At 46.8% G+C, this 14,066-nt stretch overlaps 1 long non-coding RNA gene and 1 pseudogene across 2 annotated transcripts in view; one reads left to right on the top strand and one right to left on the bottom strand.

Moving 5' to 3' along the window:
* LOC308567474 overlaps positions 1-14,066 on the bottom strand; it is a 39,418-nt gene that overhangs the window by 6,218 nt on the left and 19,134 nt on the right. The gene's annotated exons all lie outside the window — the stretch shown is intronic.
* Positions 8,005-12,419, top strand: LOC308568085 (alpha-1,4-N-acetylglucosaminyltransferase pseudogene; annotated as a pseudogene). The gene is made up of 3 exons: positions 8,005-8,170; positions 8,594-8,682; positions 11,785-12,419. The product of its transcript is annotated as an alpha-1,4-N-acetylglucosaminyltransferase pseudogene (transcript).

The raw sequence follows: 14,066 nt of genomic DNA, 5'->3' as shown, positions 1-14,066 counted from the left end.
TCAGCATTCCTGACCCTCTCCCAGCTGAAACATGGCCCAGGGGGTGTTGCAGTGACTCTGCTTGGCTAGTTCTGTGGGTAGGAGAGGGTAAGAAATTGTAGGGAGACACTGAGAGGGTGTCCCTCTTAAGCTTGGCTAACCCTGGGGTAGAGCAGGGATTCCCTCCCCCAGCCCATGAGGTAAGGCGTCTGCATAACTGCACCCACCCTTACAGATGTGGAAGCTAAGCCTCTGAGACCTTCAGTTACTCGTTCAAGATCACAGAACCGTGTCATGGAGAATTGATTCTGGGTTATGTCTTTGAAGCTAATGTGCTGGAGTTATTGTGTGTTTTGTTATTTGTAGAATACTTTTTTCCCAGAAAGAACTGCCTTTAGCCATTCCCCAGCAGGAAGTGTATCCGCACGGCCTCTTACGCTGCTTGAGTTCATTAGCGCCAGACCAAGGGCTTGTGGTCACCGGGTTAACTATCACCTCAGTTTCCACTAGGTTCACCCACAATGAACATTTTGACAAATATAGTTTCCTATAACACACAGTTTACCAAAGATAAGTTTTTGTAACAAAAGAATAGCGGAAGGTGTGGTTTCCCTGCCAACCTTGAGACAGAGGATGACAGCCTCAGAAAGTTCTTCGCCCTCTTGAGCAAAGAGACTTAGACAGAAATTCAGCTTGTTGGTTTAAAGGGCATCACAGAAATGAAGCTAAGCGTTAAGATTAACTGGAATGAATGCATCCATGAAACTTGTCACTCTCTATCTAACAGGTTACAATGACAAATTGAGCATTTTCTTCTCAAGACAACTAAATCCAATTCTTTTAAGATTTTCTAAAAACTATTAGTGAAAAAGCCATCAGCTTCTGGCTTCAGTGCATTTTCTAGCCCAGGCTTACGTAAAGAATATGGAACACAGAGTTGTGTCTTTCCAAAGCCAGCCTGTGGCTGCCCTGGCATGTGACCCTAGGCCTGTGCCGTCTGCAAGCCCATGCTGTTAATGGATCCCGCACAAGTTCATCCAGTCCACAGCTTATTTCAGGCCTGCTGGTCCATCAGAATCCACCAGACTGAGTCTTTAGACAAGTGTTGATGGTCTCAGGAGTCCTCAGGTCCAGTTCAGGCTCTGTCACTTGTTACTTTCCTACTTATCCTTGTGTGAAGGGTTTCTGTTCCTCTGTTGTAAAATGAGGTATCTGGAGAAGATGATGACTGAGGGGTGAGGAACAGTGCCTGGGACATTGAAGGCTCTGAAATATTCCCTGAAGGATTGAATCAGGCAGCCAAGCACTTTTGTAGATCCAAGAGTCTATCCTGCCCTCAGACATTTGACTCCTAGGAAGCCGAGCTTAGCTCCCTCCTTCTTGGTCATTCCTGACGCCTGGACATGCACCTCGTTTCCCATGTCGCCGGGAGGCCATAGATAACGCACGTCACTGCTCAGTTCCCTTCCTGCATGGAGTGTGCAGAGAGCACGTCTGGCCTGCAGCCCTCCTGTGCTGAGTCCCATCTAGATCCCTCCCTGTCTCAGTGACGTGGTGAGGGAGGGGGTGCCTGACCGTCTGTCTTGCAGTTCTTGTCCCAGCTGAGCGAGGCCAAAGGAAGGGGCTCCCTGAGCCACCCGCCCAGCCGGGCTGTGAGGTGCGGCTACATTGTCGGGATGCCCAAGGCCTCTCCCTGAGGCACACGTCGCCGGGGGCTTCTCCCTCTCCTCGCCCTGGTCTTTTCGGTCGCCCTTCCTCTGCCTTTGACCCTCTCTGGACTCCCTCTGTCCGCACTGGAGCCTGGACCTCACAGAAGGTCGCGGCCTTCACTCCCTGGGCTTTTCCCTCTGGTTGCCTTGCAGTGAGGCGAGTGCTGGTGATGAGCCGGCAGGAGTGGGAGCAGGCGAAGAAGGTTGCAGAAGGGGCCAGTGTGCCCCTGCCCGGCGCCGCGCCACCGCAGGCTGCCACGACGGAAGGGAAGCCTCAGGTAGGGTGCGGGACTCTGGCAGGTTGCCCTGCAGTTCCCTAAAGGACCAGCCCCAAGTCTGGGCACGTGGGGTGGGCCTGCGGGAGGGTCCAGCGAGTGTCAGCCTTGGCCCCAGCGGGACGTTGGAACTGACCTCACTGTGCAGACAGGGCCGCTTTCAAGTGCTTCCTGTGTCCATGTTAACAATAGAAAACCTTTTGGTTTATGACACAAGCAGCTCCTCGGTAGGTTGTTTCTCCCCTTTCCTGCCTCTGATGGAGCCTGGCCCAGGCTCGCTGCCTGCCTTCCTCGGTAGCTGGTCTCTTCTCCCTCTGGCTCATCCCACAGGGGCCCCCCCGTTCACTCTTGAGGACCCCACACAGGCCCCGGGCCAGTGGACTTCTTCCCACGGGGCGGGTATTGCAGTGGCATCAGACACATCACAGTGGGCGACAGCATACAGTGGGAGGATTTAGACACTTTGTTCTAAATATTCAAGGCCATTCCTCTCACGGAGAATGTCCTGATGGCCTTGTGTGTCTCAGGCTTGAGCCAGCGTAATGTTTAGAGCTCAGATGCTCATCTTCCTCCACCATCACCAGAGCCTCCTCACTGCCCTCCGCCCCCCAGACATGAAGAGCTCCCACATCCTGTCACTTTCTCAGGCAGAGACATTGAGAGCGCTTGTTAAATCACACGCATTTCTTTTTTTCTGAATCAGAAAAGGTGTTTCGTGGGATGACCAATACTGTTGCCCTGAAATTGAGAAATCATGGGCAATGTCCGTTTGGTTCTGGATATATCAATAGCATACACTCCCACCCCCTCCCTGGCTTTTACTATATAATCTGTTAGGTTTATTGTGCAGCTCATGTGTGTTCGTAATGAGCCCAAGTGATTACAAAGATATTTCTTCCTTTCCCCACATTGTGAAAGAGCACCAACAACCCAAAGCAGGTTGAGGCGCTGCTCAGAGCATGCTTGCTGCCCTGGGCCCTGGGTGGTTTCTGACTGGTTAGCCTTATATTCCAGGAGAAAGCACATAGCATTCTTCTATCCAAGGAGATGGCCTGGGCCTCCGTTCAGCGGAAACCCTGAGAGTCTAGAGGGGGGACTGTGGTCTGGGAGTAGCTCTGGCATTGGCCACAGCCCAGACCCTTTCCAGGCTGAAGGATTCCTAGCGCTCTGGAGCTCTCCTCCCGCTCCTCCAGTCCTAGTGTTTACCAGGCTCTAGAGAAGCATCTGAGAGGAGGTGGGTGGACAGTTTCATTCCTGGCACATTCACCTCAGGGATTCAGAAAAGTCAAGGCTCTGGCTTCCACCTCCGTCAATGTGAAGCATTATAAAATGTGGACAAAGTTTAAATGACAGCAAGAGCAACCTGATCTGCCATAGTTATTTCCAAGGAGCTTACCTTGATTTGGGCAGTGGAATTTCAAGTGTGTTTGAAGTCTCTCTGATACCACGTCTCTGAAGCAGGTTCTCAAAGACGGGGAAACTTAGGGAAGCAGGAGGAGCAGTGTCTCCCTACTTTCTTCCATAACTGCATTTTGTCCCCATGTCCATCCTGCATTTTCTTCTCCCCTTTACCTCTCTGCCGCTTTCTGATGATGTGAGTCATTTTAAGGAAAATGTTCTGCAAAATGCCCCTCAGAACCCGGGCCAGAAAGAGGAATGGAAAATGCCTGAGAAGCAAGCAGTCAGCACTTTCACCCGTCGCCGACACAAGATCTGTCACTGGTGATCCTGCCACAGAGGCCAGCTGAGCAGAGGATCTGTCTTGTCGCCGGGCTCGGGACAGCTCAGGCCCCACCCCAACAGAAGAGACTGCTGGGAAGATATGTCATTTTGGACAAAGGAAAAAGGGGGTGGGTTGGGGCAGGGGACTGGGAAAAGCAATTTATTTTTTTATTTTTAATAGTGTGTGTGTGTGTATGCTAGCGGTGGCTTAATAAACCCTTTCTTTTAAAATGACTTTCAGCCTTGGAAATTAATTTTTTGTTTGTTTAACATCTCATAAAAGTGTTTCTCATTTGCAAAACCTAATCCAGACTTCAGCTGACAAGGGGTGTCTAGGAAATGTTGTTCACTGCAGCTTCTAGGCCCAGAAATACATAGTGGGCAGAGAACTATATATATGATATATATTTATAATTTCAGTGTGTTTCCTAAAAAAGGAATTCCCTTATTTAACCAGAATAAAATTTAGAATAAAATTATCAAAATCAGAAAATTAATGCTGATACAATACTATCTAACTTACAGAACTTATTCAGATTTTGCCAGTTGACCTAATAATGTCCTAGACAGCACCACATTGCATTCAGTTATCCTAAATCTTCAGTCCCCTTTAATTTTTAATATTTCTCAGTCTTTCCTCATATTTCATGACCATCATATTTATAAAAAAAGAGGCCAGTTATTTTTCACAATCTTTCTCAATTTTAATTTCCCTGCTGTTTTTCAAGGTTAGATTCAGGTGATGTGTTTTTGGTAGAAATACCATAAAGGTAATATATGTCATATCAGAATGCACAGGATGTGTTTTCTACCCATTACAAAAGGAAAAAATTCAAATTGACTTATCTATTGAAACTTTGCTGTAAAATCTACATGGAAACTACAAGGAGATACCCCTGCACACCTAACAAAATGGCTGAAATTGAACAGATAATACCAAGCGCTGTTGAGCATATGGAATAATTGCAAAGCTCTTATGTAACTTAGGAAAGTGTAAACTAGCACTTTGAAAACTGACACTATCTATTAAAGCTAAACATATTCCTACTCTATTACCCAGATTCCATCCCTGGGCATAAACCAAGGGAAATAAGAGCCATACCCTCCAAAAGATTTTACAAGAATGTGCATGGTGGATTTATTCATAAGAGCCCCAAATTAGAAATAATCCAAATGTCCTTCAATGGGAAAATAGATAAACTGTGGTATGTTCACACAATGGAATACTACGCAGCAATGAGAAACAGCATACTGTAGCTATAGCTATCTACAGTATAGATTCATGGATGACTCTCACAGACATTATGTTAAGAGAAAAAAGGAAGACACAAAAGAGTGCATAATATATACAGTCAGGCCCCACACAACGACACTTGGTCAATGGGAGACCACATATATGAATGTGGTCCCATAAGATTATAAAGCAGCTAAAAAATTCCTCTCTAATAATGTCAGAGCTGTTACAATGTCATTACGAAACACATTACTTTTGTGTTTGTGGTGGTGCTTGTATAAACAAACCTATTGCATTTCCAGTCATATAAAACTATAGCAAATAAAATTATGTACAGCCCTGGCCAGTGTGGCTCAGTTGGTTGAGCAACATCGCATGCACCAAAAGGTTGCTGGTTCAATTCCTCGTGAGGACACATGCCCAGGTTGCTGGCTCGATCCCCAGTAGGGGGCATGCATGAGGCAGCGATGGATGTTTCTCTCTCTCATCCATGTGTCTCTCTTAACTCCCTCTTCTCTCTTTAAAAATCAATAAACTATTCTACAGAAAAAGTATATATGTGCTGCCATATATAAAAGTACAGCACATATATAAAAGTATAGCACATAAAATTATGTACAGTACATAGTATTTGATAATGATAATGATAATAAATGACTACTTTCTAGTTTATGTATTTACCATACTATACTTTTTATCATTGTTTTAGAGTGTACTCCTTCTGCTTGTATAAGATAAAAAGTTTGCTATAAAACAGTGTGCAGTGTTACACCAGGAGCAGCCTCACACAACTTTACCAAGTCTCTTGATTGCATCAGTTTACCTTGTGCTTGATTTAACCTCATGTTTTTTGTAGTAACCTGCTGTACAGGTTTGTAGCCTGTGAGCAATAGACTATGCCATATAGCCTGGTGGGCAAACAGTAGGCCATGCCATCCAAGTTTGTGAAAGAACACTGTATGATGTTTACCCAAAGACGAAATTGCATAACAACACATTAGAAGTATCTCTGTGAAGAAGTGTGTGACTATATTGACATTTAGATGAAGTTTAAAAATAAGTGAAGCAGATCTATGAGGTTAGAATAGTGCTTTCCTTTTGGGGTAAGGGTCTTGGGGGGAAGCACAAGGGAATCTTTGGGAATACTGGAAATATTTTATATTTTGAGATGGGTGGTGGTTGTATGTGTGATTACATATGCAAAAATGCATCAAAATGTGCACTTAAGATTGGATTTGTTCATGTTACTTTAAGTTAGCCCTCAATTAAAATTTTTTATGTGGAGGGAAAAAGATCCAGAAAAAGACAATCCTATAGATTAAAATTTTAATGGAAAAAGTTAAATTTAACAATGCCATAAAAAGCATGGATTCTGATATATTTTAAAATTTAATACAAAAGGAAAATAATATATTAAAAAATAATTGGAATTATTAGATTTCCATCTTTTTTTTTTAACCCTCTTGATCAATTTAAATATCATGAAAACTACATCTTCCTTGTAAATTTGAATTAAATTGGCCATAAATGCCTTTGGGTACAATGTCTTTTAATGGACTTAGGTCTTGACAACTTTTCCAGTGTCTTCTTATTGCCATTGTTCTGCATATACCTGCTTCATTTTAAATTAATTTTGGTGTCTGTTTCTAGAATATTGTTTATCTAGTTTTAAAAAATGAGCAGAGATGGCCCAGCCTGCATGGCTCAGTGGTTGAGCATTGACCTATGATCCAGGAGATTGAAGTTCCTCTCCAGGTCAGGGCATATGCCCGAGCTGTGGGCTCCATCCCCAGTACAGGGCTTGCAGAAGGCAGCCAATCGATGATCCTCATCGATGTCTCTCTCTCTCTCTCCCTCTCCCTTCCTCTCTCTGACATCAATAGAGACATTTTTTTTTAATGAGCAGAGATGGAGTCACTATCCTCCGTGTTATCTTGATTAGATTACTTCTCTCCAAGTACCCTATGATTTCACTCATATGTGCAATCTAAGGAACAAAATCACTAACAATGAAAAGAGTGACTGACTCTAGATAGAGGGCAGGCTGAGAGCTGTGGAGGTCTGGGGAGGCTGGGTTGCAGGTGGAGGGATTGAGAAAAAAGAAAAAGAAAAACTCATGGACACAAAAAACAGGGTGGTGACGGAGGCGGGAGGGGAGAGGGAGGTGGAGAAGGTCATAGGGCAATGAACGGTGATGGACCAGACTTGACTTCAGGGGGTGAGCACACAATACTGTGTACAGATGATGTGGTATAAAATTGTGGCCCAGGAACTTATACAATTTTGTTAACCAGTGTTACCCCAATAAATTCAATAAAAATAAAAACAAGCAGAGAAGGATGAACTGTCCTCTGTGTGGTCCCGATTAGGTTATTTCTCTTGACTGGGTTTTGTCAGAGGTGTTCTGCTTGTTGGCTGTGTCCCTCTGGGCCGCTCAGTGGGCGCCTGGTGCCCCCTCCTGGAGGCTCTGCCCGCTCGGCGCTCTCCTGAGTCCTGTCCAGTTGCGCCAACGACCCTCTGCCGGGAGGGTGAAGAGTCCCTGGCCCCTTAAACACACACACACACACAGCTACCCTGGTAATTTCAGAAACTCTTGAGGGGGATAATTTTTAAATACTCAGTGAGTTTTTACGTTTATTTTTAAAGTACCTTTAATTTTTGTTTATTAAACATCTTTTTTGGTGAATTTCTAATTGACTTTCACGCATTTATCTTCACCGTGAGAGCTTCCTCCTGGGGTATTACCAATCGCACCTGCTCACTTCCTAGTTTGGTTTAATTTTATCAAACTAAAGCTCTATTTCTGAGGACTTCTTTTTTGACTCCGGTGGTTGTGACTTTTCTTATCCGTCCCCTGCTGAGACTTGGAGACCCGAGTCACCCTGAAAGCTCTTTGGGATCCTGGGGGAGGGAACCTCTCTCGCGAGACTTGAGACCGGAAGTGAGTTAGACTGCAGGCCTCTCAAGAGGAGGCGGCTCCGTTTACGTTGGCGGGAGCTGAGCCCTCAGCCCAGCCTCTGCTCTTGGAGCTGGGATCCTCTGCTCGAGGGGTTGCAGACAGCGCTCCCCGCCTCGGGCCCTCAGGATGCGGGAGCTGTGGCCGGCTGCTGCCACAGGGAGCTGGACAAGATCTAGGAGACGCTGGCGCTGGCGGAGCAGCGGGTCGGGGCCCACAGACCTTGTGCTGAGCTGCGGCGACCTGCGCCTCATGGCCGTGCCCCCCAAGGACCGCCACATGCAGACCTTCCACAGTAGGTGGCTCTTTTGTGTGCGAGCATCCCATAATGCAGTTTTAGAGTATTTCCATTACCCGAAAAGATCTTTTGTGCCTGTTTGCCGACAGGGCATTGGTGCACTGCTGACGATCTGCTTGGTCACCAGCCCAGAACTGGCAGGGTGGGCACGTGGGTGGAATGGCTGTGGTGGCAAGAGAGAGGCCACATGGCCAAACAGCATAGACGCCCACTTCCCAAGGCTGCTCTAGCTCCTCTGCTCCCGAATGTCCCCTTTGGCAGGAACAGAGCTCAACGCTGAGCCCTTGATATGGTGCTAGTTCTTGAGGACAGCAGCTGCTACTTGCCGCTCAGTTGGTTGACTAGTGACGCCCCTGCCACTGCTGCAGCCCCACAGGAACGAATATTCTGGGTACGCATCTGCCTCTCCCCTCTGCCAAGCCTCAGACGATGCTCGACCCCCAGACGTGGAATTTCATACAGCCCAACATTTGACTGCCAGGGGGACTCCCTTAGACGAGCAGCAGAGTGTAACATATTCGGACAAGGGGATTCTATGCTGGCATCAATTCACTGATGATCAGTAAGAAAGAAAATGGTTTTCAGGACTTACTGTTGATACTGTCACTCGTCAATGTCCTTCTGTTATTCTCACATGGTTCCCAGGCGCTAGGCTGTGGATTATCCCTCACTCCGCAGTGAACTGCCCCTGCTCATTCATGTGAACCCAGGTCTCCACTGTTTGTTCCAGCTTCAGAACAGTGGGAAAAGGAATTGGCTTTTTTTTTCTTTTTTCTTTTTTTTTCAGATTCTTTTTAGAATTTTAAAAACATTTATTGATTTTGGAGTTAGAGAAAAAGGAGAGAGAAGCATGGATTTTTTTTTGATTCACTTATTTATGCATCGATTGGTTGATTCTTGTATGTGCCCTGACCCGGATCAAACCCACAGCCTTGGTGTATCGGGAGGACACTCTAGCCATCTGAGCTACCCCGCCAGGGCAGGATCTGGTGATGGTGATAAGCCATCATTCTGTGTATTGGTTTTGCCCTGTTAATAGCTGAATGCTTTAAAAAGTTTATCAGTCCCACTTACTTGACAAATATGTTAAAAACCGGAACTGTGGTTCCAAGGGCTCCAAAGTAAGTAGGACAAGTATTGTTGGCTTGAGTATTTCCTTCTTTCAATAAATCAAAGAAGCTACAGAATTAAGAGATCCCTTTTCACGTGTAATTCAGTTCAACAAACATTTAATGTTAAAAATTCCTTTAACTTTTCCTTCTTAATACAGTGAGTACTTTATATCAGGGGGTGTGTAGGCCCAAACATTGGAGTTTTCCCAGTTGAGTTTATCAGAGGTTATCCCTAGGGTTGGAGAGTTGGGGAAATCTCTGCTCTGGTTGGGGTTTTCCCCCCTGCATTGTCTTTTCTTCAGACTAGCTCCGAACATCCAAAGAACAATATTGTAAAATAAAAAGAAGAGTGGAATAATATTGAATGGGGAAAAGAGGAGTACAGTGGATTCAGAGGTCTTTCCCCATCCTGTTCATGTGCTTTGTTTACTTGTGGCTATATCCCTGCCCAGGTCCTTAGGTCTCATCAGGCAGTAGCAGCTGCCCAGGCCCCAAGGTCACTGCGTTGACAAGTCTGGCTTAGATTATAATGGAGGAAGCAGGAGCTCTCTCACAGGAGGCAGAAACTTTTAGGAAAGTAAACAACATCGGGATGCACAGGTGGCTTTCACCAGCATATTCAGACCCACCCATTGCTCGAAGACAAATAACTCTGCACTTCTCAACTCCTAGGCGTTGCTTGGCTGGTGGGAGAAAGCCTGCCATTGTGGTGAAGACATCGGGAGGAATTTTGAACAGAGTTAAGGTCAGGGGGCGTCAAAGAGCAGGGACATTCTTTTGGGCATGTAATACATAGGAGCGGTGTACCAATGGCACCCATGGTAAAGGGACTAATACAACCTATGGCCCCAAGTTTCCAAAGCCCATCCTGGGAGCCTCTGGGGATCTGTGGAGTCAGCATAGGAGCTGCTGCTGTGGCACCTGCTCCGACACACACAGAAAGTCAGTGTGATACCTGCCAGATGAGGCAGAATGGGGAGCAGACGGAAGGGAAAGCAGTTCTGTTCACACCAGAGGGAAGGCTGAAGGGATGGATCTGGGAGCCTGGGGAGTTCCTGGCAGAGTGGCTCAGGTGACAGGAAGCCACTTCAGAAAGACTCAGGAAGGACATCAGGCTGTGATCCCAAAAAGGCCCTGGGTATCAGTGCCTGAGAGCTGGCCTCTGTGCACATCTCAGCTCCAACACAGGGCTGAGGGTTTCTTCTTAAGGGTTCCAAGGGAAATATACTTCACTTATCTGAAAAAACAAAAACACACACACCAAGAACTTCATGTTTGTCATCAGGGAGTCAAATACCATCTACAGTAATTGTGTTCTATTATCTCCTGTTTTCCTTGGTGAAAAGTGAAAGTAGCTTCTTGGGTTTACAGAGCCCCTCACCCTCACTTTGAGCATGAGGTCACCTATTTCCCACACTGTACAAAAGGGCTGAGGCTCTGAGCAGTTTTGGGACTTGCCCTGGTGCCCAGAGCCTGTGGCAAGCGGAGGCATGACTCCAAACTAGTGCTCTTTCCATCATTCCCTCTACTAGGTTCTTGGTCAGAAAGGTCCTACTTTTTGTGTTTGGGGTCTCACTGCATCACTAATGCTCACTTTCACCCCTGTGACGAAGGCCCCCAACTACTTCACTGATCTCTGCCTTGACCACTTGTTCAATGGTTTGGGCCATGGTGTAGATGGTTGGAAGGCACCGACTACATGACCCACCAGAAATGCAGGCACTAGGCATGTATCACTGCGCAAATGGAGCCCTCTAGTCATCCCTAAGCAGGGTGCAGGAGCTCTGCTCTCTCCTCCCTTCCCCTCTGACCCCCGACCCCCGCTCTGGAAGGAAAAAACAACCCATCCACTTGATGTCAAGGACCTATGGTAAGATGCCAAGTGCCCTGAGGCCTGAATTGAGGGGTCCAGAGAACTAACTCAGGTCCAAGAGGAAAGACCCAAAGAGCTGTTCCTGGGGAACCTCGGGCACGTAGGAAACAAGAAGCCATCGATGAGTGGGACATCTTAATTCCTTTAATGTAGAATTAGTTATTGAACGAAGGCATACATGCATTTTAAGGTTCTTTTGCAAATTTCTCAAATAGCACAAATATTGATTTTTTCCTATATTTTCGACTCTATCTTTTTTTTTTTTTGTCAGTTTTTAGTACTTCTAGGACTTTAAAAAATTTCTTTCTATCAAGTTTGCGATAGCATCCAACTTCCTGAAAATGACTCATAGAGTTCACTGCGGAATCCCTTCTGGTTTCTACTTTATCTTTCCACTTCTTTCATTTAAAGAAGAAAATTTAAAGCCACTGAAGTCTTCCCATGGAAATTGATTGTTGTAAACTTTTTACTTAAAGGCAACACTTGGGTGAAGGAGGCAATGTTGGTAAATTGGCAAAATTGGTCCCTTGGCAAATAGGTATTTGGGAAGCAGGCTTGCTGCCCCTCCCCGGCAGCCTGGGCCAGGCCTCCTTCTGTGACTCCCCTCCCTCCCCCGCGCTGCTCAGGCTGATTTGCACCTGCTCCTGCAGATCAGCACCAGTGCAGAGAGAAGCTGGCTCCATGTCAGCTCAGAGGCGTCCCACCTGGCCATCACCTGGAAATACCGGGCGTCTACATGGACACCGATGTCATCTCCATCAGGCCCATCCCTGAGGAGAACTTTTGGGCGGCACAGGCTCCACAGCCCTCTAGTAACGGGGTGTTTGGATTCCTCCCCCGCCACTCCTTCCTATGGCAGTGCATGGAAAACTTTGTTGAACACTACAATTCACACATTTGGGGCCACCAGGGTCCCGTTTGATGACAAGGATGTTGAGAGTGTGGTGCAAAGTTGAACACTTCCAGGAGGTGAGCGACCTCAGGTGTTTGAACTTGTCCTTCCTCCACCCCCAAAGATTTTACCCCATCCCCTATCCAGAGTGGAGGCGCGACTATGAGGTGGGGAACAGGGAGCCAGGCTTCACACTCCTATGCCCTGCATCTGTGGAACTACCTGAACCAGGGAGGGAGGGGCGTGGTTAGAGGCCGCAACACGCTGGTGGAAAATCTCTGTCGTCAGCACTGTCCCAGGACTTACGGGGACATGATTCAAGGCCCAGAGGGGTTGGTGACTGGGGAGTCGGGTCCCGGGATCAAATAGAGCCAACGCTGGTTTGTTGCTGCTACATCCTGGCACTAAACACTTCCTGCAGTGCCTCGCTTTCCCCTGATCTCCACTGTCTGCAGGGGTGTGGGGGCTTCGTCACATGTCGGTAAGAGTAGCTTCCTCTGTCTGTAGTAGAGAAGCCCCAGACACCTTTGTCCTGTTCCTGTGTCTGCGACCATGGTGCCACAAATCTTGTGTGTGCTGTGGCAGAGGTGGCACAAGAGAGGGTGACAGCTTCCCAGGGTTAAGTGATCTAGTCTCCTATCCACTCTTGGTATCCTCAGGCCCTGGGACAGAGCCTGACACACAGTAGGCGCTCAAGACCTCTTGGCTGTGTTGGATGTTGAGCTCTGGCCTAGTGAGGGAAGATGTGGGTGTGTCATGCATGGCAGGTCTTGGTTAGCTGAGGGTGGAGTCTTTAGCTTTTAACCTTACTATGGAGGTCAACTGGGGTGCACGTCAAGTCCACTTTCTCTCAACAGTCGTGCATAAGAGGGTACCCTGCTTATACATGGGGAAATGAAAAGCTATGGAAATGGCGAGCACAAACAGGTACCCTCAGAGCTACTTTCTGCACTTCAGGGATACACTGGGCCCCCCCAGGTTTCCCACTGGGCTTAACTCGGAGGACACCTGCTGACAGCCTAGGGATGCTTTAGGCAGAGTTGATTTTTCCCACTTCACAAGGAGGTGAAGTGGCTTCCCCAGGGTTTCACAGCTTGTGAATGCAGAATGTAAATGAACCTTTGACTCCAAAGCCTAGGCTCTTCCCTCCTCGCAGTGGGCAGGGGAACTCCTGCAAAGAAGAGCGTGCTGACCAGGAGAGGAGGGACAAGGCTCCCGTCGGAGCAGATGCTCACAGACATTCCTTCTTGGGCCTGGTGCCTGCCACAACCATCGTTTTTTCCAACATTTCAAAACGTAGCATAAACTCTACAGACCATAACATCTGCCATGTTTTCCATTTTGAAGTGTCCAGTTCAGGGGCTGTAAGTACAGTCACATTGCTGTGGAACCAACGCCACTGCCCACACTCAGAACGTTTTCATCTTCCTAACGTGAAACCCTGAACCCACCAAACACTGACTCCTCTCCCTTCCCTCCCCCTCTCTGCCCTGGGAACCACTATTGTATTTTTTGGAATATCTGTATGAATTTGTCTCTTCTAGGTATGATGTGCAAGTGGAATCATGTTCTATTTGTCCTTTTGTGCCTGGCGTATTTTCAAGGTTCATGTTGTAGCATTCTCAGAATTCCATTCCTTTTTAAGGCTAAATAATATTCCTTTGTATGCATGTATGTACCACATTTTTAAATCCATTCGTATGTCAATGGACACTTGGGTTGCTTCCCCCTGTTGGCTATTGTAAAGCCTGATGTTGTGTACAAATATTTCAATTTCTGCTTTCAATTCTTTTGAGTATATACCCAGGAGTGGAACTGCTGGACCATATGGCAATTCTATGTGTAATTTCTCAAGGAATCGCCATTCTTTTTTTACAGCAGCTGTACCATTTATTTAAAAAATTGATTTCGGAGAGAGGAAGAGAGAAAGAGAGAGAGGGAGAGAAACATCAATGGTGACTCACTGATGGGCTGCCTCCTGCACGCCCCCCACTAGGAATCTTGATCACAACCCGG

The sequence above is a fragment of the Miniopterus schreibersii genome (assembly GCF_964146895.1).
Source record: "Miniopterus schreibersii genome assembly, chromosome: 15".
Classification (NCBI taxonomy): Eukaryota; Metazoa; Chordata; class Mammalia; order Chiroptera; family Miniopteridae; genus Miniopterus; species Miniopterus schreibersii.
The sequence above is the reverse complement of the archived record's forward strand: the minus strand, read 5'-3'. Positions and strand labels throughout refer to the sequence as shown.